Source organism: Staurois parvus, unplaced genomic scaffold (assembly GCF_062004578.1).
Source record: "Staurois parvus isolate SC_StPar_1 unplaced genomic scaffold, SC_StPar_1.0 ptg001402l, whole genome shotgun sequence".
NCBI lineage: Eukaryota > Metazoa > Chordata > Amphibia > Anura > Ranidae > Staurois > Staurois parvus.
The window spans coordinates 186,959-213,219 of record NW_028319198.1 but is presented as its reverse complement, the minus strand read 5'-3'; the positions used below and the strand labels follow the sequence as shown (position 1 = coordinate 213,219).

Genomic DNA, 26,261 nt, shown 5'->3' with positions numbered 1-26,261 from the left:
AGCCTTTTCTGTGATGCTGGGAAGATGGCGGACCAGTGAAAAGTCTGAGAGTCCGACATGGCAAGCTCCCGGCTTATGTTGTCCCATGTCTGAAAATACTTTGGCACGGGCAGGTGACAGTGGAGGATATCAGGTCCCTTTGCAGAAAGCTTCTGGGGGAGAGGATTTTGGCTTCTGCTTTCAGTGTGTCACTGGCCTTCAAGGATTGCCCAGGCTTCATAATGAGGGAGGAGTTGCATTTAATTAACTTGGAGAAAACCCCATTGAAGTTTAGGGATCAAGCCTTGCTCGCTTTCCATGGAAGGCTCTATGTGAGAGGGAAACAAAAGCAAAACAGTGCTCACTCTCATTGCGCATTAACGTGGCAAGCCACAAATTTATTTAAAAACATATAGATGTATACTCACAAACCAAAGAGAATAACAACAGAGAAGAAAGGTCCGTAATGTCAGTCGAAAGTGATGATAGACCCCAACAAGGGTCTATCGTCACTTTCGACTGACATTACGGACCTTTCTTCTCTGTTGTTATTCTCTTTGGTTTGTGAGTATACATCTATATGTTTTTAAATAAATTTGTGGCTTGCCACGTTAATGCGCAATGAGAGTGAGCACTGTTTTGCTTTTGTTTACCAGTACCAAGATTTCCCCATCTTCGAAGGGCTGCACCTCTACATTTGGCATTTAAAGTTTTCCTAGTCAGCATGAAGATTTGAGCGCTGGTTTTGTTTGTACATTTGGATCTATGTGAGAGGGAACCTTAAACACAGCCCTGTGGATGATCGGGATTGTTCTAGAGCAGAGTGTGTTGGTAAAGTGGAGTCTATGGACCACTTTCTGCTCCAGTGTCCCTTTAACATAGAGGTATATAAAAAGGTGGGGAGGGTTCTGGGTATCCCCTTTCTCTATCACATGAGTTATGCAGAGCGGGTGTATGGGGCATTCCCAGCTCGCTAGGACTTTGATTTGGATACACTTTTTCTAGTTAGTATAGTTGTTTGTTACTTCACGTGGAATGCACAGTGTCAGATTACCCTGCAGAAGAATGTCCTCCCTGTTGATTTGGTGGTGCACGATATTCTGGGTAAGTTTGGGAAGATTCGGGGTCTTGAGAAGGGCAGGGAGTCTCGGGCGGTCTGGATAAGGGAGTGGAGGAATATCAAACCTGCCTTTGGTGAACTGTCCATCTCTGGGGAAGGGGCTCTTTTTTTATGCTGTTCTTTTCACTCCCTTAGTTTTTGTTGGTTAGGATATTTTTTCTAAAGAAGGGCTGCATACATAATGGGGGCGGGGTTGTTTCTTCACCTCTCAGGTTTTATGTCTGGTGTAGTGATGTGAGTGGTAGTAAGATTTATTCCCCCAGTTATGAAGTTCATTTCTGCGAGTTTTGCTTTTGTCTGACAGCAGATTTTGCTATATTTATTTTTGTGTAAATATGTATATAATTATTTATTTTTGTATATTCTGTATATTATTTTATGTTTATTGATTGCAAGACTTTTAATAAAGAAAAATTGGGAAGTATGTCCCTTACATTGGTGATCAGTGGGATGAATGTCCCTTACATTGGAGGTCAGTGGGATGAATGTCCCTTACATTGGAGGTCAGTGGGAAGAATGTCCCTTACATTGGAGGTCAGTGGGATGAATGTCCCTTACATTGGTGATCAGTGGGATGAATGTCCCTTACATTGGAGGTCAGTGGGATGAATGTCCCTTACATTGGAGGTCAGTGGGATGAATGTCCCTTACATTGGTGATCAGTGGGATGAATGTCCCTTACATTGGAGGTCAGTGGGAAGAATGTCCCTTACATTGGTGGTCAGTGGGATGAATGTCCCTTACATTGGTTATCAGTGGGAAGAATGCCCCTTACATTGGTGGTCAATGGGAAGAATGTCCCTTACATTGGGGGTCAGTGGGAAGAATGTCCCTTACATTGGTGATCAGTGGGAAGAATGTCCCTTACATTGGTGGTCAATGGGAAGAATGTCCTTTACATTGGTGGTCAATGGAAAGAATGCCCCTTACATTGGTGGTCAGTGGGAAGAATGTCCCTTACATTGGTGGTCAGTGGGAAGAATGTCCCTTACGTTGGGAGTCAGTGGGAAGAATGTCCCTTACATTGGTTGTCAGTGGGAAGAATGTCCCTTACATTGGTGGTCAGTGGGAAGAATGCTCCTTACATTGGTGGTCAGTGGGAAGAATGTCCCTTACGTTGGGAGTCAGTGGGAAGAATGTCCCTTACATTGGGGGTCAGTGGGAAGAATGTCCCTTACATTGGTTGTCAGTGGGAAGAATGTCCCTTACATTGGTGGTCAGTGGGAAGAATGCTCCTTACATTGGTGGTCAGTGGGAGAAGGAGGAGGACACACTGAAGGAGCTCTCCCTGAGAACCAGCGTTTTCAAGCCTGGGCCTTGCCTGCTAGCTTGGCCCAGGAACCATGCCTGATCCAGGGGGAGGCCCTGGGAGGGATTCCCCTGATGAGACCGGGCCTAGTGAGGAGGAGGAGGTGGAGGACCTGACTGTGGGTCCCAGCCCTGGTGAGGATGTCAATGTCTTCAGGCAGAAGATTACTGATAGATTGGTGACTATTGGAAGAGCTGAGGAGAAACTTATTGTGTTAAAATCTGAACACAAATCCTTCAGAGCCAAATACTGCCAGGCCTGGAGCAAGAGCAGATTGGGCATGAAGCCAGCGCTCCAGCACATGGAGGATAAAGTAAAGAGACAATCTTTATTATTAGAAAAGTTGAAAGCTAGAAGTGGAGCATTTAAAGAAAAGTTTGATAATGAGAGGAGATTTGCCAGCCAGACATCAGTGAGCTCTGTGGATCAGCAGCCTCAGGTAATGGATGACCCGGCTCCATCTACATCAGCGTCTCTCCCCCCATGTCAGGCTGTGAAATCACCAGTGGCAACCAGCCAGGGGGTTGAGGGTGAGTATGGAACCTTGAGGTTCATCCAGCACATGGAGTCACCCCTGAGAGCAGACAAGTTTGCCTTCACTGATGACCCTGCAGAAGTCCCTGAGGATGGACAGAGGAGGTTCAGAGCAGCAAAGCCAAGACTGGTGGAGAGATCCCAGTATACCAAGATGGCTGCTTCCAGCATGTCTGCCCCACCTGCTGCGGTGAGTACTGCGGATGAGGAGCTCTGCAAGCAACCTGCTGTGGAGGAATCCTCAGCCAACCTGGAGGAAAAATCCCTGGCAGAGAGGTCTCCAGACCATCAGGGGAATGTGGATGAACCTGCACCAAGCACCCCACAGATGGAAATTGTTGCTGCTGTTCCTGCTGAGACCAGTAGTCCCTCCAAAGGCAAGATGGCTGCCACCTGCAGAGAGACTGTTTCACCTGAGCTACCAGGTGCTCCAGAGCTGATTGATGCTGGTGGGGGAGGGGAGCAGCACACTGCACAACATGGAGAGCAAACAGCACACATGGATGTCTCACTTGTTGCTGTGTCTGAACATCGAATCCAGTCCTGGGCTGAGTGTCCTTTCTTGGAAGAAGAGATGACTGCTGGAGCTTCTATGGTTGCAGCAGTGAGTGCGGACATTGCTGTGAAGTCTATGACTGTTGAGACTGGTAAAGCAAAGGATGTGGTGGGTGGAGGTGAAGGGGTTAACATTGCTGATAAGACTAAAAATGACATTTCTCCCCCTGCTCAGCAGAGAGAGGATACACCATCCAATCCCAGATCTGTGCAATCGGTATCTGCTGGAGTTGCACCAGACGCTCCCAGACACACAAATATTTCTGCTGCTGGGAGGATTGGGGGGAGCTATGCCTCTGTTTTGGGGAGTCGCACCAAGGGGGGTGGTGGTAGTGTTGGGAATGCTAATGGTCACAATTTGGGGAGGTTTGGTGGTGGGATGGTTGGTGGGGTCAGGAGAAGGAATGTGGCCCAGTTGAAGTGGGAGGGGGAAGGGAACCCACCAGTAAGGGGAAGGGTGGCGGAGTTGATTCTAGAGATGGGGTTTAAAGCCTGTGATGTGTTTGCATTGATCTGCCCAGTCGGCAGCTATGAATATGATTTGTCATTTGTAAAACCTGAAGGCCTGGACCTGTTTTGGGAGAGATATTGGAGGTGCAGGAGCCTTCAGCAGTGGAAAGGTTTGGTGGCAAAGGTTGTTTCCAGACAGCCTTTGATAAAATCGGTGACAATCCTGGTCCGGAATGAATCTATACCAGAGGCTGATTTAGTAGTTTGGCTACGCCGACATGGTGAGGTCCTCACCCCACTGCGGAAGGTCCTGGATGAGCATAGGATATGGACAGGGGCCTGGACGGTGTCAGTGCAATTGAGGGTGCTGGGCAATGTGGTTCAGCATCTTCCCTGCTCAGCCTTTCTGGGGAGGGATAGGCTGACCATTTTCTATCAAGGTCAGCCTAAAGTTTGTAACAAATGCGGAGAGAAAGGCCATTTTGCATCGTCCTGCACCATCAAGAAGTGCTCACTGTGCCAGGATTTTGGCCATTTGGCCAAAGAATGCACCAAGATTCGGTGTGATTTGTGCCAGCAGCTGGGTCATCCATACAGTCTGTGCCCAGAGGCACTACACAACCTGCCAGGACTGGAGGCTGAGCTGCAGAGGCTGGATAAAGAGGATGAGGCAGCTGATGCTAGGGAAGAAACTGTTGTTGCCCCTCCTGTGTCTGTTCCGTCTGTTGTGTCAGATTGTGTTTCCCCCAGTAATGTCACCCCTGAGTCTGTCCCTCCTGTTCCTATGGTACGTAGATCCTCCAGACTGGCGGAAGCTGCTGGGGGGGCTGGTTTAGTGGATCTTCCCTCTCGGCCTACTCCACCTCCGGTACCTGTCCCCCGTCAGCGCAAACGTGGTCAGGAGGTTGTGGGGGTGCCGGATGGGGGTGGAGCCGATGGGGCTCAGGGAGGGGTATCCATGTCCCATGTCTCACCTCCTGCTGGGGGGGATTCGGCTGATGAGGGGTGGGAGAGGGTGAAGGAGAAGAGGAAGAAGAAGAGGAGGATGAGAAGAGCTGTCCTCTCTTCCTCAGAATCAGATCCAGGAGGGGTCCCTCTTGGCAATACTTTTTCAGTTTTGTCAGGTGATGAGATGGTATCGGATATATCCATTTCTTTATCATCTATGGATGAGGGGGAGTCACGTACTCTGAAGAGAGCTGTTTCGGGTGATGAGAGTGTGGTAGAGGTTAAGAAACGACTACCCCAATCATCCTGATGGCAGTTCCCACTCTGTTAAAGGTGGCGACCATTAATGTCGCCAGCATTAAATCTGCAAGAGCTCGTGATACGGCCTTATTTTTGCTCAACGAGTTTGATGCTGAGATTTTATTTTTGCAAGAGACCTGGCTCAATACATTGGCCGATGTCTATCTAGCAAAAAGGGAGTGGAGATGTGGTCCCTCCTTTTGGTCTCTTGCGGCTGAACCTTGCAGCGGAGTTGCGGTCCTTTTTAAAACCTATATGGTAACGTGCCGGCGGGTAATTGAGGTAGAAATGGGGAGATGCATGGTCTTAGACGTCTCTGTTAGGGGGCAGGACCTGCGCCTGATCAATATCTATGGACCCCAGTCAAAATGGGGCAGGAAATGCCTCCTCACAAAGATCAAGCCCTTCCTTTTTACGTCCCAGCAGGTTGTCTTTGGAGGTGACTTTAACACCATAATTAGGCCTGAAGACAGGAGAGGCTCCATAGACAGGCTGGGTTATGATAGTGTTTTTCTCAGAGATTTGGTTAGACAGGCAGGCCTGGTAGATGTGCACATTAAGCACTGCCCTGGCAGCAGTTCACATTTCAGAGAGGGAATAGTCAGAGCAGTATAGACAGGTTTTTTTTGAAGGAGAACTCTGCTTTCTCGGCTCCTGAGTTGAAGGCGGTGGAGTTCTCTGACCACTGTATGCTGTCTGTGACTCTGAATGCCTCGGACACTCCACCCAGGGGAAGGGGTGTCTGGAAACTGAATTCGGCTCTCCTGGAAGATGTAGAGGTAAGACAATCCTTTGAGGATTTTTTTCAGGCACAGGTTTCTATTCTGGACTTTTGCAGCAGTAAGTCAGAGTGGTGGGAGCTTGTGAAACAAAGGGCGACTGGACTTTTCAAGGCCATAAGTAAGAAGAAGCAGCTTGGTATGTATATTGCCTACCAGCATTTGCGGAGGAAGCTTGATCGTCTTGTCTCGTATGGAGGAGATCCAGGGGAGATCTCTGAAGTGAAGCTTCTTCTTAGGAAGTGTCAATACGACCGGCATGCCTCCTTGGTTTTGGAGAGGGATTATGGGAAATATCACTCGCCTGATCCTTACCAGAACTGTAAGCAAGGCATAGCAGTTAAGACGGTCATTGGCCTGCAAGACAGTACGGGTTCCCTGATAAAGTCCAGATCAGGGATCTTGGAGATCTTTGGGTCGTATTATGCAGACCTCCTGGGAAGAAAGGACCTTAGCCGGGACAGGATGGAAAGCTTTCTGGATTCTACTCCAGGATTGGGAAATGGAGCATTGCTTTTGATGAATTTGACAGAACCAATTTCAGCAGATGAGGTAGTTCATGCTATAGACAAGCTGGCTACCAAAAAATCGCCTGGGCCAGATGGATTGACAGCTGAATTTTACAAGTGTTTTAAGTCCATTCTGGCTCCCTTTTTAGCGAAGGTTTTTAACAGCTGTCTAGAAGAGGGTTCGCTCCCTCCCTCCATGAGGCAATCCGCTGTGATTCTTCTGTCAAAAGGTAAAGACCCCTCAATGATTGAGAACTGGCGCCCCATCAGTCTTCTCAATGTTGATAGAAAGATCTTGGCAAAGATTCTTTTTTGGCGCTTGTCGTCAGTAGCAGGCGATTTGTTGTCCAGCCATCAGCACTGTTCGGTCCAAGGTAGAAGTACCTTTTCAGCAGTTTTGGCTATCCGGGAGGCTTTGGAACGATGCAGGGCTGCTGGATGGAGAAAGTACTTGCTGGCATTGGATCAGGCAAAAGCTTTTGATCAAGTGAATCATGAATATCTGTGGTTGCTGCTTGGTAGATACGGCCTGCAGGGGAGGTTTATAGATTGGCTGAAGACATTATATAAAGGGGCTGAGAGCTTCCCACTTGTTAATGGTTGGGTTGGGCGGCCTTTTGAGGTTGGCTCTGGTGTGCACCAGGGATGTCCTTTGAGCCCCCTGCTATATGCTTTCGCAATCGACCCCTTTGTAAGAAGGCTAGAGGGCGCATCGTTGTGCGGGGTGCCTCTGGGCATTGCTGGTGTGCCACCTTTGAAGGTCGTTGCCTATGCTGATGATGTGTCTGTTATTATCTCTGGGACTGAGGAGGCGCAGGAGGTGGTCTCTGTGATAGAGCAGTACACGGAGGCTTCTGGCTCTAAAGTCAACCATGAAAAGAGTGAAGTTTTCTGGATGGGTGAGGAGGGTGAAAGCTTCGAACTTCCGGATGCCTTCCCAGAGCCCCAGCAGGAAATTAAAATTTTGGGCATCAAATTTGGTCCTGGTGACTATGGTCATCGAAATTGGGAAAGCAGGTTGGTAGTTGCCAATGCCAAAGTAGCAAGCTGGAAGAGATGGAGGCTTTCCTTGAGAGAGAGGGTTGACTTGATCAAAACTTACCTGATCCCGATCTTTTTATATGTCAGCTTCGTCTGTATCTTGCCGGTATCTCTCTATGCAAGGGTCTACAGCTGTTTTTTCCAACTGTTATGGGGAAACAGGCTGAACCTGATCAAACGCAATGTAACTTACCTGTCCAGGCGGGAGGGTGGCCTAGGAATGGTCAACCCGATAGTTTTCTTTTCTTTGCTCTTTTTAAAGTACAATCTTGGTAATATGTTAGCAGAGACCCCGCCGGGGTGGGTGGGTATTTTTCAGTCTTGGTTTAGGCCTTTTCTGCATTGCTGGGAAGATGGCGGGCCAGTGAAAAGTCTGAGAGTCCGACATGGCAAGCTCCCGGCTTATGTTGCCCCGTGTCTGAAAATACTTCGGCAGTGGCAGGTGACAGTGGAGGATATCAGGTCCCTTCCCAGGAAGCTTCTGGGGGGGAGGATTTTGGCTTCTGCTTTCAGTGTGTCACTGGCCTTAAAGGATTGCCCAGGCTCCGTAATGAGGGAGGGATTGCGTTTAATTAACTTGGAGAGAATCCCTTTGAAGTTTAGGGATCAAGCCTTGCTCGCTTTCCATGGAAGGCTCTATGTGAGAGGGAACCTGAAGCACCGCCCTGTGGATGATCGAGATTGTCCTAGAGCAGAGTGTGTTGGTAAGGTGGAGTCTATGGACCACTTTCTGCTCCTGTGTCCCTTTAACATAGAGGTGTATAAAAGGGTGGGGAGGGTTCTGGGCATCCCCTTTCTCTATCGCATGAGTTATGCAGAGTGGGTGTACGGGGCATTCCCAGCTCGCTGGGACTTTGATTTGGATACACTTTTTCTAGTTAGTATAGTTGTCCGTTACTTCACATGGAACGCACGGTGTCAGATTACCATCCGGAAGAAAGTCCTCCCTGTAGAGGTGGTGGTGCACGATATTCTGGGTGAGGTTGGGAAGATTCGGGGTCTTGAGAAGGGCAGGGAGCCTCGGGCGGTCTGGATAAGGGCGTGGAGGAATATCAGACCTGCCTTTGGTGAACTGTCCATCTCTGGGTGAGGGGGTCTTTCCTTATGCTGTTCTTTTCACTCCCGTAGTTTTTGTTGATTAAGATCTTTTTTGAAGAAGGGCTGCATGCATAAGGGGGGCGGGGTGGTTTCTTGACCTCACAGGTTTGATGTCTGGTGTAGTGATGTGAGTGGTAGTACGATTTATTTCCCCAATTATGTCATGTTCATTTCTGAGACGTTTGCTTTTGTCTGACGGCAGATTTTGCTATGTTTATTTTCGTTTTGCTGTAAATATATATAATTTTTTTATATATTCTGTATAATATTTTATGTTTATTGATTGCGAGACTTTTAATAAAGAAAAAATTGGGAAGAATGTCCATTACATTGGTGGTCAGTGGGAAGAATGCTCCTTACATTGGTGGTCAGTGGGAAGAATGCTCCTTACATTGGTGGTCAGTGGGAAGAATGTCCATTACATTGGTGGTCAGTGGGAAGAATGCTCCTTACATTGGTGGTCAGTGGGAAGAGTGTCCCTTACATTGGTGGTCAGTGGGAAGATTGTCCATTACATTGGTGGTCAGTGGGAAGAATGCTCCTTACATTGATGATCAGTGGGAAGATTGTCCATTACATTGGTGGTCAGTGGGAAGATTGTCCATTACATTGGTGGTCAGTGGGAAGATTGTCCATTACATTGGTGGTCAGTGGGAAGATTGTCCATTACATTGGTGGTCAGTGGGAAGATTGTCCATTACATTGGTGGTCAGTGGGAAGATTGTCCATTACATTGGTGGTCAGTGGGAAGATTGTCCATTACATTGGTGGTCAGTGGGAAGAATGCTCCTTACATTGGTGATCAGTGGGAAGATTGTCCATTACATTGGTGGTCAGTGGGAAGATTGTCCATTACATTGGTGGTCAGTGGGAAGAATGCTCCTTACATTGGTGATCAGTGGGAAGATTGTCCATTACATTGGTGGTCAGTGGGAAGAATGCTCCTTACATTGGTGATCAGTGGGAAGATTGTCCATTACATTGGTGGTCAGTGGGAAGAATGCTCCTTACATTGGTGGCGAATGGAAAGAATGTCCCTTATATTGGTAATAAGTGGGTAGAATGCTGCTTACATTTGTAGACATGGAGAAGAATCTTCTGATATTGGTAATCAGTGGAAAGAATGATCCTTCCATTTGGGGCCATTGGGAAGAATCCTCCGCTGACAGGTAGCTAAAAGATTATTGTTGTAAATGGTTTCTCAGCAGTTGCTGATTGCTCAAGGAAGCCCTAGCAATCTCTGGAGGAACCGTAGGGTTTCATGGAGCTCTGGTTGGGAAAAACTGTTCTGGTGACTGGAGAACCCCAAGAGATCAGCAGTGACTAAAATACTCAAACCGGCCAATTTGGTATCATCATTTGTGCCACGGTCATAATCACTGAGATCATAATTTTACCCATTCTGGTGTTTAACTTGAACAGTAGGGCTTCATTCACCCGGTGATTAGGCTGCTACATTCAGATGTGACTAAACGTGGATGTGCCATTGCTCAATGTGGCTGTTCACACACCTCGTGTTTATGGAACCCACATTTCTCTGCATACTCTCAGCACAGAATAGCAATGCACCATGGACACATATGTGGGCACATGGGTGTTAAGACCTGCCCGTCCCGTCCTGCTGCACACGTGGCCCTTTGGTATTTGAAGTGCAGCCCTTAGAGGGAATATTGATTTGACTAAATGTGGATTTGACTAAACATGGATGTGCCATTGCTCAATGTGGCTGTTCACACACCTCATGTTCATGGAGCCCAAGTTTATCTGATGCTCTCAGCACAGAATAGCAGTGCACCATGGACACATATGTGGGGCACATGGGTGTTAAGACCTGCCTGTCCCATCCTGCCGCACACATGGCCCTTTGTTGTTTGAAGTGCAGCCCTTAGAGGGAACGTTGATTTTTAATGGGTATTTTAATTGCAGTAAAGTCTAAAGGTTTCATGCAACATGTCTCTACTCTCTGATGGTCTCCTATTGCATGGCTTCAGTTTACAACCTCTCCAGTAGAACAATCTCTGACCATTTCTTCTAAGTCTTGAGTCTGTGACAGATTTCTATAGCGTCACATGTAGTAAATAATATATGCAACTCTTTGGAGACATCAGGGGCCGCATTTGAGGCCCCCTTTACCTGGCAAGTTGACAACCACTGTATTAGATGGACATCAAGAGGTTACGGCTTTTTCATAGATGTAGAATGACGTTAACAATGTGATAAGTTCCAATCGCTGACATAAAACCTATTTTATCATGTTGCAGATCAACGTGTGATGAAGATATGGAGGTCCCTTCCCTGGTGAGCCCAGGATAATTCTCTGCCATTAGTTACCATAATATTCCTTGATCAGTGATGTCTACAAATAATATATAAAGAATCATTTAATCCTGTGATAATATTAAACATTGTATCTTACCTTCCTCCTTGCCATAAGCTGCCGTCAGTTGGTGGAGGAGACAGATGGTGATCAGTAGATAAGACCCCAGTGCAGACATGGCAGGCGGACCCCCAGCTACAGTCAGTGTGCGCAGTGCTCCGTCTTATCACTGCCTGTTCTGTATATCACACCGACAGAGGAAGCAACTTAATAAGATTCTGACCAACACGTATGAGAGAGTTATTCTTCCTCTTTTGTGGTAAAAGTAAAGGTCTGCTCAATATGCTGAAAATCAAAAATTCTTAAGACTCAACAAGCCGAATGTGATGTCCCTGGTCATTATCACGGCTTCTCCATGACCAGTAGACCTCAGGATCCCCATTTCATAAATCCACATGTACACAGGATAATTGATGGAGAGTGTTAAATCCATCGAGGAACTGATAATTCTATGTACAAAACATTACAGCTACAGATCATTTACAGAGCCCCAGTCCAGAACTGTGACCAGCCTCAGTATAACATGATAGCAGAGTTTCTGTTGGCCGGCATGTTGGCCAACTCTTCCATGAGTAGACAAGATGTTTTTATTATCTGAAAACCAAGTTCACAAATGCTCCATGGAAAGCCAAGTAGTCCACCAATGCACTGGCTCTTCTGGTAAATTCCAGATTTGCTAAACTATCCACATGTGGAATCTGCTAAAGTAAGAGGATCCCCCTAATTTACCTTCTATTCAGTTTTATAAAATCCAGCGCAGTCATACTGCAGTCTACCACTGCCATCGGCTGACCAGATCTGGCTTTAGACAATGGCCAAAATGCTGCAGAGGAGGAGAGATAGGGGAAGGACAGGACTATGCTCTGCACCCCCCTCCCCCATACCCACTGATAAAACTGGACTCAGAAAGTGTGTGCCTATGTGGTTAAAGTCTGCTGTTGACTAAGGTCACTGAGCCAGTCCAGGCTCTGGAGAGAGCTTGACACTAAGGTTGGGATCCACCCTGATGCCTGGACCAGCAGCTGGTTCAGCCTCAGAGCCTGAGCCAGACTCTCCTACCCCCTCCACAGCCCAGCACTCCAGTGCTAGAGGAGCATAGACTGACAGTCCTCTCTTTCTGCTCACTGAAGACTGAGAACCGAGCCATAAGCGGTCTTTGATTGCTCAGTTCTCAGTCTTAGAGCCAGCAGAACACAAATGCAGGATCAGATCAATACTGCATCTGTCTAGTATATATGTTTGTTTTTTTAATTCCTGATCTTCTCTTTTAAGTTCCTCTTATATGCTTCAATGGCCGCCAATGGGGAGGTACAAGCCAGGGGAAGGAGAGTTTAAGAGGAGGCTTGATTTCTCCTCCTTCGTGCCCCTGCAGAGTTAATGGAGCTGGACTGGTTTGGTACTTTGCAGCTTCTTAGGTCAGCTGGATTTGGTGAGTGGGACCAGGAGTGTGGCCACCTGCTTCCTTCCTTGCTCAAGATCTGGCAGCCTAAATTGGGGAAAACCTAGCAAACCTGAAAATCTTCTATCTCCAGCTGATGGGGAAAAACTTCCCCAGTGGGAATTCTGTCTTTTTGTCCACTGACTGACCTGCTACTGTATAGCATTCACTGACTGTCCTGCCACTACATACTGCTAACTTATTGGTACTACATACTTCTCACTGATCACCCTCTTGCTATGTACTGCTCACAGACCACCCTGACAATATGTACTGCTCACTGAACTCCCTGCCAATGTGTACTGCTCACTGACTACCCTGCCCCTACATACTGGTCACTGATCATCCTCTTGCTATGTACTGCTCACTAACCACCCTGCCAGTATGTACTGCTCACTGACAACCCTGCACCTACGTACTGCTCACTGCCCTGCCGCTACGTACTGCTCATTGACTGCCCTGCTCCTACGTACTGCTAACTAATCACCCTGTTGCTACATACTGCTCCCAGACATCCTGCCAATATGTACTGCTCACTGACTGCCCTTCCACTACATACTGCTCATGATTGCCCTGCCACTAATGCTCACTGACCACTCTGCCACTACATGCTGCTCACTGACAGCCCTGCCACTACTGCTCACTGACCACTCTGCCACTACATACTGCTCACTGACAGCCCTGCCACTACTGCTCACTGACCACCTTGCCACTCCAGACTGCTCACTGACTGCCCTGCCACTACTGATCACTGACTGCCCTGCCACTACTGATCACTGACTGCCATGCCACTACATACTGCTCACTGACCTCTCTGCCATTACATTCTGCTAACTGACCGCCCTGCCACTACTGATCGCTGAATGCCCTACCACTACATTATGCTCACTATCCACCCTTCCACTACTAATCACTGACTGCCCTGCCACTACATACTGCTCACTGACTTCCCTGCCATTACATACTGCTCACTGACTGCCCTGCCACTACATACTGCTCAGTGACCGCCCTACCTCTACTGATAATCTACCATCCTGCCATTACATACTACTCACTGACCGGCCTGCCACTACTGATCACTGACTGCCCTCCCACTACATACTGCTTACCGACTTCCCTGCCACTACTGTTCACTGACGGCCCTGCCACTACATACTGATCTCCCTGTCACTACTAAGCACTGACCGCCCTGTCACTACATACTGCTCACTGACTGCCTACTACTACATACTGCTCACTGACCGTCTACTACTACAAACTGCGCTTTGACTGCCTACTACTACATACTGCTCACGGACTGCCTACTACTACATACTGCTCACTGACCGCCTACTACTTCATACTGTTCACTGACCGCCTACTACTACATACTGCTCACTGACCGCCTACTACTTCATACTGTTCACTGACCGCCTACTACTACTACATACTGCTCACTGACCGCCTACTACTACAAACTGTTCACTGACCGCCTACTACTACATACAGACCACCCTGCCACTACTGATCACTGAACGCTCTGCCACTACATACTGCTCACTGATCGCCTACTACTTCATACTGCTCTCTGACCTCCTATTACAACTGCATACTGTTCATGGACTGTCCTGCCACTACTGATAACTGAATGCCCACTACTACATACTGCTCACTGACTGCCCTGCCACTACATACTGCTCACTGCCTGTCCTGCCACTACATTCTGCTTGTTGATTTGAACATTGTACAAAGGCACTTTGCATCACAAACTACTGACCATGGAACGCTCTCACACAACATTTTAGGCCTCATTCACAGGGTCATACTTAAGTGTCTACCCACGTTTGTCCACACAGGGTGCACAGGTATCCCATGCATGCAGCACTCCTCTTCATGTCAATTTGGATACAGCAGCTGCACAGACACAGTTGCTGCTTCCAATCTGATATTCATGTGGGTTTCAGGTAGGCCTGGACTGGGACAAAAAATAGGCCCGGGTATTTCAGAATGAGCAGCCAATTTTTCTAGGGCCAGGGGGGTGTTCTTGGGGGCGGCTGGTGATGGGATACCCTCTACGGGGTCTCCTGTCATCCACAGGGCAGGGGACAGGAGGAGCTGCAGATCTGGATCATATTAATAAATATAAATAGACTCCCATTCTCCATTCAGATCTCCAGCCCCCTGCTGTGCTAAAAGGATGACATCATTGGTGGGGCGGGAGAGCTGGAGGTCAGCGGCAGGTGTCTGTGTTAACCCCGTCTGGAGCGCGGTTGCTGCTTACCCTCCTCTGTGCTGCTTGATGGTTGGAGACCCCTACATTAGCCAGTCTTGGCCTAGTCACTGCTCCCTCTGCACCACTGCAACCGCTGCATCTGTCTGCTGCATCTCCCCAACTCCCGCTGCCCTCACCTGTCGAGGTGCTGCCTTCTCCACCACTTCCTCTATGCCAATGTGATGTCCACCAGGCTCCTGCTGCAATCTCCACTCACTCTCCTGCAGGTTTGATCTCCCTCTCCTCCAGCCGCTCTCTCCTCCATGATGTCCACCAAACACCCACTACAAACAATTCCTGATCTCCTCTTGCTCCTGTCCAATTTGGCCTCACTGTTTCACTGCTCCGGCCCCACCGCTCCAGCACCTCCAGCCATACAGCTCCAGCACCTCTGGCCCTGCTGCTCACTGCTCTAGCACCTCCAGCCTTACTGCTCCAGCACCTCTGGCCTTGCCGCTCACCGCTCTAGCACCTCCGGTCATATTGCTCCAGCACCTCCAGCCTGACTGCTCCATCACCTCTGTCCCTACTCGCTGGTTATCTCTCACCTCGACTACTGCAACTCCCTCCTCATTGGATGACCTTTACATAGGCTATCCCCCCTCCAGTCCATCATGAATGCTCCTGCCAGACTCATCCACCTTACCAACCATTCAGTGTCTGCTACCCCTCTCTGCCAATCCCTCCACTGGCCTCCATTCAGTGTCCTCCACCCCTTTCTGTCATCCCTCCTCTGGCCTCCATTCAGTGTCCTCCACCCCTCTCTGCCAATCCCACCACTGGCCTCCATTCAGTGTCCTCCACCCCTTTCTGTCATCCCTCCTCTGGCCTCCATTCAGTGTCCTCCACCCCTCTCTGCCAATCCCTCCACCGGCCTCCACTCATTGTCCTTCACCCCTCTCTACCAATCCCTCCACTGACCTCCATTCAGTGTTCTCCACCCCTCTCTCCCAATCCCTCCACTGGCCTTCATTCACTGTCCTCCACCCCTCTCTACCAATCCCTCCATTAGCCTCCATTCAGTGTCCTCCATCCCTCTCTGCAAATTCCTCCACTGGCCTCTATTCAGTGTCCTCTACCCCTCTCTGCCAATCCCTTCACTGGCTTCCACTCGCCCAACTAAAACAATTCTAAATACTAACAACAATTTACAAAGCCATCCACAGCTCTGCCCCCGGCTACATCACCAACCTGGTCTCAAAATATCAACCAAACCGCTCTCTTCAATCCTCCCAAGACCTTCTGCTCTCTAGTTCCCATTTCACCTCTTCCCATATCCAACTCTATGACTTCTGTGGTGACACTGTACTGCTAGGGTGACAGTATGTTAAAAAAAAAAAACATAAATAAATAATAATATAAAACAAATAAAATAGAAATGTAAAAAAAAAAAAGTTTTTGAAAAATTATAAAATTGGCCTGGACTGGAAGGGGGTAAAAGTGTCTGGACTTCAAGTGGTTGACCTGCCCGGTAATGGCGGTATGTCACCTCCTGAGGATGCCGGCAGGCGAAACGTACCGTATTTGCCGGCTTATAAGACGACTTTTCAACCCGTGAAAATCTTTTGAAAAGTCGGGGGTCGTTTTATACGCCGGTATACGGCGAGCCGGTGTCAGGGCGGCACTTTATCGAGGGACGGCGCCGCCCCCCCTCCTCCTCCAACGGACACCAAGTACAGGGGTGGGCAGAGGGGCTGCTGTACCTTACCTGGCTCCGGTCCCAGTCCCACGATGATCCGGCCCAGGACGCGCGGCTGCTCCTTCTTTCAGTTCGGCCGCTCGATGGTCCCGCTGCCCGCTCGGCTCCGCCTCCTCACCGGTGATTGGGCGCCAGCACTGGAAAGGCACACAGGCGACCAATCACCGGCGAGGAGGCGGAGCCGAACGGCCCCGCGAAAATCAAGCGGCCGAACTGAAAGAAGGAGCAGCCGCTCCTCTCCCCCACTGACACCAACGATGAGGCACTGTTCCTCCCCCACTGACACCAATGATGGGGCACTTTTCTCCCCACTGATACCAATGATGGGGCACTATTCCTCCCCCACTGACACCAATGATGGGGTGCTATTCCTCCCACTGACACTAATGATGGAGCACTATTCCTCCCACTGACACTAATGATGGGGCACTATTCCTCCCACTGACACCAATGATGGGGCACTATTCCTCCCACTGATACCAATGATGGGACACTCTTCCTCTTACTGACACCAATGATGGGGCACTAATCCTCCCACTGATACCAATGATGGGGGCACTATTCCTTCCACTGATACCAATGATGGGGCACTATTCCTCCCACTGACGCTAATGATGGGACACTATTCCTCACACACTGACACTAATGATGGGGCACCATCATTGGTGTCAATGGGAGGAATAGTGTCCCATCATTGGTATCAGTGGGAGGAATAGTGCCCCATCATTGGTATCAGTGGGAGGAATAGTGCCCCATCATTGGTGTCAGTGGGAGGAATAGTGCCCCATCATTGGTGTCAGTGGGAGGAATCATGCCCCATCATTGGTGTCAGTGGGAGGAATAGCACCCCATCATTGGAATACCATACTGAAATAGAATACCATATTGAAATCAAATCTGATATTTTTTAATTTTTATTTGGTGTGTGTTGGAAGAGGGGTAGTGTCAGGGCAGGGCTGTGGAACGGACAGGTAGGCCTAGTGGCAGGGTAACGCACTGGCTGACGACAACCACCACCAACAGACCGAAGTCCCCCAGGGTGCGGAGTCTAAGTCCCAGGCTGCCCTTCACCAGGGCCCCTGATGGTGGGGATGGACTTGACGCAGCCAGGAACCAGGTTGCGGCCCCCGAGACACCCCAGCTGCGGTGATGGCCGCCGCCAATGGCGTGTAGCTGGTGACAATGACAATGACAATAGCGTAGTCAGGAAAGCCGGGTCAACAACAACGGGACAAAATGGTACAGAACAGTAGACAGAGGTCACGGGCCGGGTTCAGCAACGGAAGGTCAGATCGAAGGAAAACACAGAGAATGGTCTTAATCACAAGCCGAGTCAGATACCAGAAGAGTCACGAGCGTATACACAGAGCTGTAGCAAGACAAAGACACAAGACACAAGTGCAAAGAGCATGTGCGGATCACAGACTTATATGTCATCAGCCACACCCCTCTGGGGGATGGACCTCAGAGACCTGAAGGCATAAAAGGATTCCCACCATGCACAGCAGAATCCAAGATGGACGCCAGCACATGGAGTAACAAAACCTCAGGGAAAAGGTAGGACCTTGACAGTTAGTCTTATACGGCGAGTATAGCTCAAACCCTATATTTTAACAGGAAAAGTAGGGGGACGTCTTATACGCCGGCAAATACGGTATGTAGAAACGTGATCCCATCACATCACATCCGGCCTATCGAAAGCGAGGCTTGGAGCGCACGCCGGCCATACTTTTGGAATTTATACATTACAGGCTGCATAAGCTGGTGCCGGTTCTTTGGGCACCACTACATGGGAGTGTATTGATATACATTTATTGATCGTGACATTTTTCAATAAATCCTACACTTAGATCATATCTAATTTATGTGGTTTTTAATTTGAAACAACACCTTTATTTTGAGGAGAGCCTGGGATTATGAATCCATCTACTATCACTATACCCAGAGTCTTGTGACCCACCAATTGGAGGCCATTATCTCTGATTACTTGGAGCCACACCTCTGATTCCTTGGAGCCACATCTCTGATTCCTTGGATGCACACCCCTGATTCCTTGGAGCCACACCTCTGATTCCTTGGAGCCACACCTCTGATTCCTTGGAGCCACGCCTCTGATTCCTTGGAGCCACGCCTCTGATTCCTTGGAGCCACGCCTCTGATTCCTTGGATCCACACCTCTGATTTCTTGGAGCCACACCTCTGATTCCTTGGAGCCACACCTCTGATTTCTTGGAGCCACACCTCTGATTTCTTGGATCCACACCTCTGATTTCTTGGAGCCACACCTCTGATTCCTTGGATCCATACCTCTGATTCCTTGGATCCATGCCTCTGATACCTTGGAGCCACGCCTCTGATTCCTTGGATCCATATCTCTTATTGGGATACCGGGAGGTCTGATCCCAGAGAGCCTCTCGCTGGTCGTTAACATTTATGATAACAAAGTGTTATTTGACCACCTTAACCGAGATCCATTTTTTCTGGTGAGCGAGAAACGCACTTATTGTCTGCACGTGGTGAAAGAGCATTTTTGTTGGTTACGCCAGAGGTGTCTGAACTATGGCCCTCCAGCTGTTGAAGTACTACAAGTCCCATCATGCCTCTGCAAGTCTTGCCTGTGGCTGTCAGAGTCTTGCAAGGCCTCATGGGACTTGCAGTTCCTCAACACCTGGAGGGCCAAAGTTTGGACATCCCTGGTCTACATCTTCACGGGACTTTCACTTTGATACATTATGTTCACTATATATTGTTTTTGGAGGAACATCATTTGTTGTTGATGTTGGGAGTCCTCCGTATTATTCAATTGTTTCTATTTTTGATACACAATTATTGTAGCGCCTACATATTATATAGCGCCATCAGTGTATGCAGCGCTTTACATATATATTATACAGTACATTCATACATACGCACACTAGGGCCAATCTAGACAGGAGCCAATTAACCTGCCAGCATGTCTTAGGAACGTGGGAGGAAACCAGAGTACCTGGAGGAAACCCATGCAAGGCACAGGGAGAACATGCAAACTCCAGGCAGGTGGTGCCGTGGTTGGGATTTGAACCAACAATCCTAGGACTGCCAGGTGAAAGTGCTAACTATTTATCCGCCGTGTACATTTCAGATTTGTTTGTCAAGTTAATCAATTAATTTCATCATATTCATTAGGTTAGAATGAGTCGTCTTTGGAATTTGTTTCATAAATTCGAACTCATTTCATATATTTGTTATTTTCAAATCAATTTGAAATTCGAGTTTCGGAATTTGAATTTTTGAGTTTCAGAAGGTGGCTATATTTGTTCTATTCTATTCTGCTTTTTCTATTCTATTCTTTTCTATTCAGCAGCCTAAATAGGGATAATCATCTTATTTCACTTTTATATCTTACTGTATTTATTGCAATATGTTTCCATTTCAAATTCATTTTTGAATTCATTTTCAAATTAATTTTCGAATTCGCACAATTCATTTTGTTTCATCTCAGATTTTTTTGTTAAGTTAATCAATTTGTTTTGTCACATTCATTATGTTAGAATGATTCATTTTCGGATATTGTTTTGTATATTTGTTGAAATTTGAGTTTCAGAATTTTAATTTTGAAATTTGAGTTTCGGAAGATGGCTATAATTGTTCTGTTTTATTTCATATATGCTATTCTTTTATACCTTACTGTATTTATTGCAATATGTTTCCAATTAAAATTTTAATTTGTTTATTAATATTTAATTCGATAATTCGTGATTTTGTTATGTTAGAATTCATTTTGTTTCATTTCAGATTTGTATGTTAAGTTAATCAATTAGTTTTGTCATATTCATTATGTTAGAATGATTTGTTTTCAGAATTTGTTTCGTATATTTGTTATTTTCAAATCAATTTGAAATTCGAGTTTCGGAATTTGAATTTTGAATTTTTGAGTTTCAGAAGGTGGCTATATTTGTTCTATTCTATTCTGCTTTTTCTATTCTATTCTTTTCTATTCTATTCAGCAGCCTAAATAGGGATAATCATCTTATTTCACTTTTATACCTTACTGTATTTATTGCAATAGGTTTCCATTTCAAATTCAGTTTTGATTTAATTTTCAAATTAATTTTCAAATTCGGACAATTCATTTTGTTTCATTTCAGATTTTTTTGTTAAGTTAATCAATTTGTTTTGTCACATTCATTATGTTAGAATGATTCGTTTTCGGATATTGTTTCGTATGTTTGTTGAAATTTGAGTTTCAGAATTTTAATTTTGAAATTTGAGTTTCGGAAGATGGCTATAATTGTTCTGTTTAATTTCATAAATGCTATTCTTTTATACCTTTCTGTATTTATTGCAATATGTTTCCAATTAAAATTGTAATTTGTTTATTAATATTTCTTAATTCGATAATTCGTTGTTTTGTTACGTTAGAATTCATTTTGTTTCATTTCAGATTTGTATGTTAAGTTAATCAGTTAGTTTTGTCATATTCATTATATTAGAATGATTTGTTTTCAGAATTTGTTTTGTATATTTGTGATTTTCAAATCAATTTGAAAATCGAGTTTCAGAATTTGAATTTTGAAATGTGAGTTTTGATGATGGCTATATTTGTCTATTCTATTTCTATTCTTTTATATTCTATTCAGCAGCCTGAGTAGAAATCATCATCTTATTTCACTTTTACATCTTACTGTATTTATTGCAATATGTTTCCTTTTCAAATTAAAATTTGTTTATTAATAATTCTTTGTTTTGTTATGTTATAATTGATTTTGGAATTGTTGAAATTAGTTACTATTGCGATTAGGAAATTCAGATGCATCCGAATCTCTGAATAACGATTATTTTGTCTGAGTTTTGATTTCTATCTAAATGAATCACACATGTCTACAATTTACATTGTATCTACTGCATACACACGGCTCAAAAAAATGAAAGGAAGACTCTGACAACCCATCAGATCCCAATGGGGAGGAATCTCCTGTTGGATCTCTATACTGACATGGACGGGGGATGGGTGAGGAACGTAAGGACACCCCATCGTTTGATGGAAATGATCGACCTACAGAGGACTGAATTCACAGACACCCCGAAAATCAAAGTGAAGAAATGATGAAGCAGGCGAGTCTATTGTCCTGAAATGTCATTGCAGCAACTCAGAATGGCCCTCAGTATCTGTGTGGCCCCCACGTACTTGTATGCATGCCTGATAACGTCGGGGGAGGCTCCTAATGAGACCACGGATGGTGTCCTGGGGGATTTCCTCCCAGATCTGGACTAGGCCATCACTGAGCTCCTGGACAGTCTGAGGTGCAACCTGGTGGCGTCGGATGGACCGAAACATGACATCCCAGAGGTGTTCTACTGGATTTAGGTCAGCGAGCGTGGGGGCCATTCAATGGTATTAATTCCTTCATCCTCCAGGAACTGCCTGCATACTCCCCCCACATGAGGCCGGGCATTGTCATGCACCAGGAGGAACCCAGGATCTCCTGCACCAGGAGGAACCCAGGACCCCCTGCACCACGAGGAACCCAGGACCCCCTGCACCACGAGGAACCCAGGACCCCCCGTACCATGAGGAACCCAGGACCCCCTGCACCAGCGTAGAGTCTGACAATGGGTCCAAGGATTTCTTCCTGATACCTAATAGCAGTCAGGGTGCCATTTTCTAGCCTGTAGAGGTCTGTGTGTCCCTCCATGGATATGCCCCCCCAGACCATCACTGGCCCACCACCAAAACAGTCATACTGAACCATGTTATGGCAGCAGAACGTTCTCCACGGCTTCTCCAGACCCTTTCACGTCTGTCACATGTGCTCAGGGGGAACCTGCTCTCATCTGTGCAAAGCACAGGGTGCCAGTGGTGGACCTGCCAATTCTGGTGTTCAATGGCAAATGCCAATCCAGCTCTATGGTGCCGGGCAGTGAGCACAGGGCCCAGTAGAGAATGACGGGCCCTCAGGCCACCCTCATGAAGTCTGTTTCTGGTTGTTTGGTCAGAGACATTACCACCAGTGGCCTGCTGGAGGTCATGTTGTAGGGCTCTGTCAGTGCTCATCCTGTTCCTCCTTGTACAAAGGAGCAGATACCGGTCCTGCTGATGGGTTAAGGACCTTCTACGGCCCTGTCCAGCTCTCCTAGAGGAACTGCCTGTCTCCTGGAATCTCCTCCATGCTCTTGAGACTGTGCTGAGACACAGCAAACCTTCTGGCAATGGCACGTATTGATGTGCCATCCTGGAGGAGTTGGACTGCCTGTGAACCTCTGTAGGGTCCAGGTATGGCCTCATGCTACCAGTAGTGACACTGACCCTAACCAAATGCAAAACTAGTGATAAATAGTCAGAAAAGATGAGGAGGGAAAAAATGTCAGTGTCCTCCAACTGTAAAACCATTCTTGATTTGGGGGTCGTCTCATTGTTGCCCATCTACTGCACCTGTTGGTAATTTCATGAACACCAAAGCAGCTGAAACAGATGAACAACCCCCTCTGCGACTTACCTGACCAGATCCATATCCCAGGAGTGTCATGGACTTGATGCCAGACTTGGATTACAAAGTCTTCCTTTCATTTTTTTGGAGCGGCGTATAGAGTAAAATTTCCCTAGAGCAATAAAAGCCAGACAGAGGTTCTGATCCTTCCCTACTCCCTCCCTAATGTGTCAGTTTTGTAGGAACTGAGCTTTATCAATAAAAATAAAATGACACAATTCAGCTGCTCAGTGAGGTACAGCGAGCCCTTAGATAGGTCTATGAGGAATGAGAAACATGAAAGCTGAAATACCAGAAGATATAGGAAGACAAAACACAGCTCTGTATCCTTTAATATGTCATTCCATTTATTGATTGATTGATTGATGTTAATACAAGTGGTGTAATCACCTGAATTTGACTATTGCAGTCTTTGTACTGCAGCGATCAGAGTGGGAGAAGCTGCCCAGGTAGCCAATCAGTTCAGCTGCAGTACAAGAAGCATGCTGATAGAAGGAGAGAGCAGAGAGATGATTTCATTAGACTGTTGCTTCTCCTTTCACTGCCAAGTCACGAGCCAGGGTCAAGACCTGCAGTATACGAGCTATTGAACTGCAACAGAGAAAAAGCAGTTTCCCGCCCTGCCAGGAAGGGCTGCACTCTGTGGCAGAGCTGTATAAATCCCAGGACTGAATGAACAAAAATATAAATCCCTTGGCAGGTAAAATGGTTCTTGTATATTTCATCAAACTTCTTAATATTTTATTTATTTCAGGTACTTATATAGCGCTGTCAATTTACGCAGCGCTGTACATATATATTGTACATTCACATCAGTCCCCGCCCCCCAGGAGCGTACAATCTAAGGTCCCTAACTCACATTCATACATACACATACTAGCCAATTAACCTTACAGCCAGGGGTGTATTTTCCACAAGGCAAAGAAGGCATTTGCCTAGGGCGGCATTTTTCAGGAGGGCAGTGCTGCCCCCCAAAGGAAGAGATGGAAGAAGGGACACACACAGCATGGGGACCAGGTGGGATCTGAGAGAGGCTGCAGGCTGCTTGATGGTGTATGCAGAGCTGTGAAGGTGATTGTCTTCTCTCTCTCAGGTTTGGGGGGGCGTTCCCAGTGTATGGGGGTCGGTGGTAGTGGAGGGCTCTCTTGGGTGGGGGCTGGGGTGTTGTTGGTCAGTGTCAGGCTCCCTTTGTGGGGGGGGGCTGCTTGGTGTCGGGGTCTTTCTGTGGGGGGGAGCCAATTTTTGTGTTGCCTAGGGCAGCATGACACCTAAATACACCACTGCTTCCAGCATATCTTTGGAGTGTAAGAGGAAACTGGAGGAAACCCAAGCAGGCACAGGGAGAACATGCAAACTCCAGGCAGGAGGTGTCATGGCTGGGATGCAAACCAATGACCCTAGTATTGCCAGGCAGAAGCACTAACCATTTAGCCACTGTGCTGCCCACTTCTTGACACAATTATGAGTTCTTTGTGATACTGTTTTCCTGATCACCTGCTGACTTGGCATTATCCACAGCCAGCTTCACTCTAATAAGATACAGAAGTTGAACCCAACACAAAATTACTTCAGATAATTGCAGTACAGAGGAGCTTTTTCAGTCTTTTGAAATACAGAAAGACAATGACGTTCCTGAAGTCCTGTCTCTGTAAAATACTAACACTGGCTGAGGGAACATGGAGGAAATAGGGAGGGCTGGGATTGAAGCAACTAGTACTAAGCAGGAAGGAAGGACAAAGGAAGACACCAAAATCACATAGCAAACAATTTGTAGTGGTCCAAAAACAGCAAGTAGGTGTCCGCATACCAAAAACAATATTAACCTGATGCACTTTAACACAGGAGATTTACATAGAGGTGGGGCACAACAGACACATCCATGTTGGTGAGTATAATGTGCTGCAGCCATGTCACGGATACTTCGCGTGTCACGGACCCCTGCGAATACAAGAAACATGTAGATTTATTTATATTCCCAGAAATAAATGTAAAAGAAAGGTGAATCCAGTCCCAGAGGCTATAAGGTGTTCATACATTTCCAGAACAAAAATCTCATTTTGCAGCTGATCCATTTCTAGATGTGGTGACTGCATTTGTTTTCTTTTCTTTTTTTTTTTTGTTTTCACCGGGCGATCCTGCCAGTAACACACTCCTGGGCTACAAACATGTCTGGCTTTGTCCATCTCATTTCCACAGGGGATGATGGGATAAGTAGTTTACAGGTGAACAATAACAATGTCGGTGCATGCGGGTAATCTAACCAGAACGGATAAGGACGCAACATTTCGGGGGGGATCTACAGGTGGTTTTTTTCTACTTGCTGAAAGCGTTGAGGGAAGAAAACAGATGCAGACGCCACATCTGAGGACCAGTGTCAGGGCAGGGCTGTGGAACGGACAGGCAGGCCTAGTGGCAGGGTAACGCACTGGCTGACGACAACCACCACCAACAGACCGAAGTCCCTCAGGGCGCGGAGTCTAAGTCCCAGGCTGCCCTTCACCAGGGCCCCTGATGGTGGGGATGGACTTGACGCAGCCAGGAACCAGGTCGCGGCCCCCGAGACACCCCGGCTGCGGTAATGGCCGCCACCAATGGCGTGTAGCTGGTGAGAATGACAATAGCGTAGTCAGGCAAGCCGGGTCAACAACAACGGGACAAAACAGTACAGAACAGTAGACAGAGAATCACAGGTCACGGGCCGGGTTCAGCAACGGAAGGTCAGATCGAAGGAAAACACAGAGAATGGTCTTAGTCACAAGCCGAGTCAGATACCAGAAGAGTCACGAGCGTATACACAGAGCTGTAGCAAGACCAAGACACAAGACACAAGTGCAAAGAGCAGGTGCGGGCCACAGGCTTATATGTACTCAGCCACACCCCTCTGGGGGATGGACCTCAGAGACCTGAAGGCATAAAAGATTCCCACCATGCTCAGCATAAATCCAAGATGGATGCCAGCACATGGAGTAACATAACCTCTGGGAAAAGGTAGGACCTTGACAACCAGTAAGAGGAACTATATGACATTTTTCCTTTTGGGTTTAGTTATCCTTTAACCCTTTTACTGCTGAAGGTGTATGCCATACATCATTGGTGGGGGGCTTTACACAGACTCCTGGGGGCTACAGTGTGTGTAAATATGGCAACCTGACTGTAATCTTTGGAAGCGATCGGCGCTGTACCACAGAATCTGCACCACTCCAAACACCCACCATGATTCCTGAGTTCTGCTATCCTACCTGCTGGCCTGGGACCCCCATGGCTTGTGTTGCCAGATAAGGGGGAGGCCGAGCAGGGGGCTTTACACAGATTCCTGGGGGCTACAGTGTGTGTAAATATGGCAACCTGACTGTCATCTTTGAAGTGATCAGCGGTTGTACCACAGAATCTGCACCACTCCAAACACC

At 47.1% G+C, this 26,261-nt stretch overlaps 1 protein-coding gene across 2 annotated transcripts in view; it reads right to left on the bottom strand.

Annotated features, from left to right (window-relative positions):
- Positions 1-23,178: 23,178 nt before the first annotated feature.
- Positions 23,179-26,261, bottom strand: part of LOC149436191 (receptor-type tyrosine-protein phosphatase kappa-like) — a 54,370-nt gene continuing 51,287 nt past the window's right edge. For both annotated transcript variants that reach the window (XM_089661897.1, XM_089661896.1), the window contains exon 11: positions 23,179-24,792. The gene's annotated coding sequence lies outside the window, so the exon portion shown is untranslated. The remainder of the gene's footprint in view (positions 24,793-26,261) is intronic.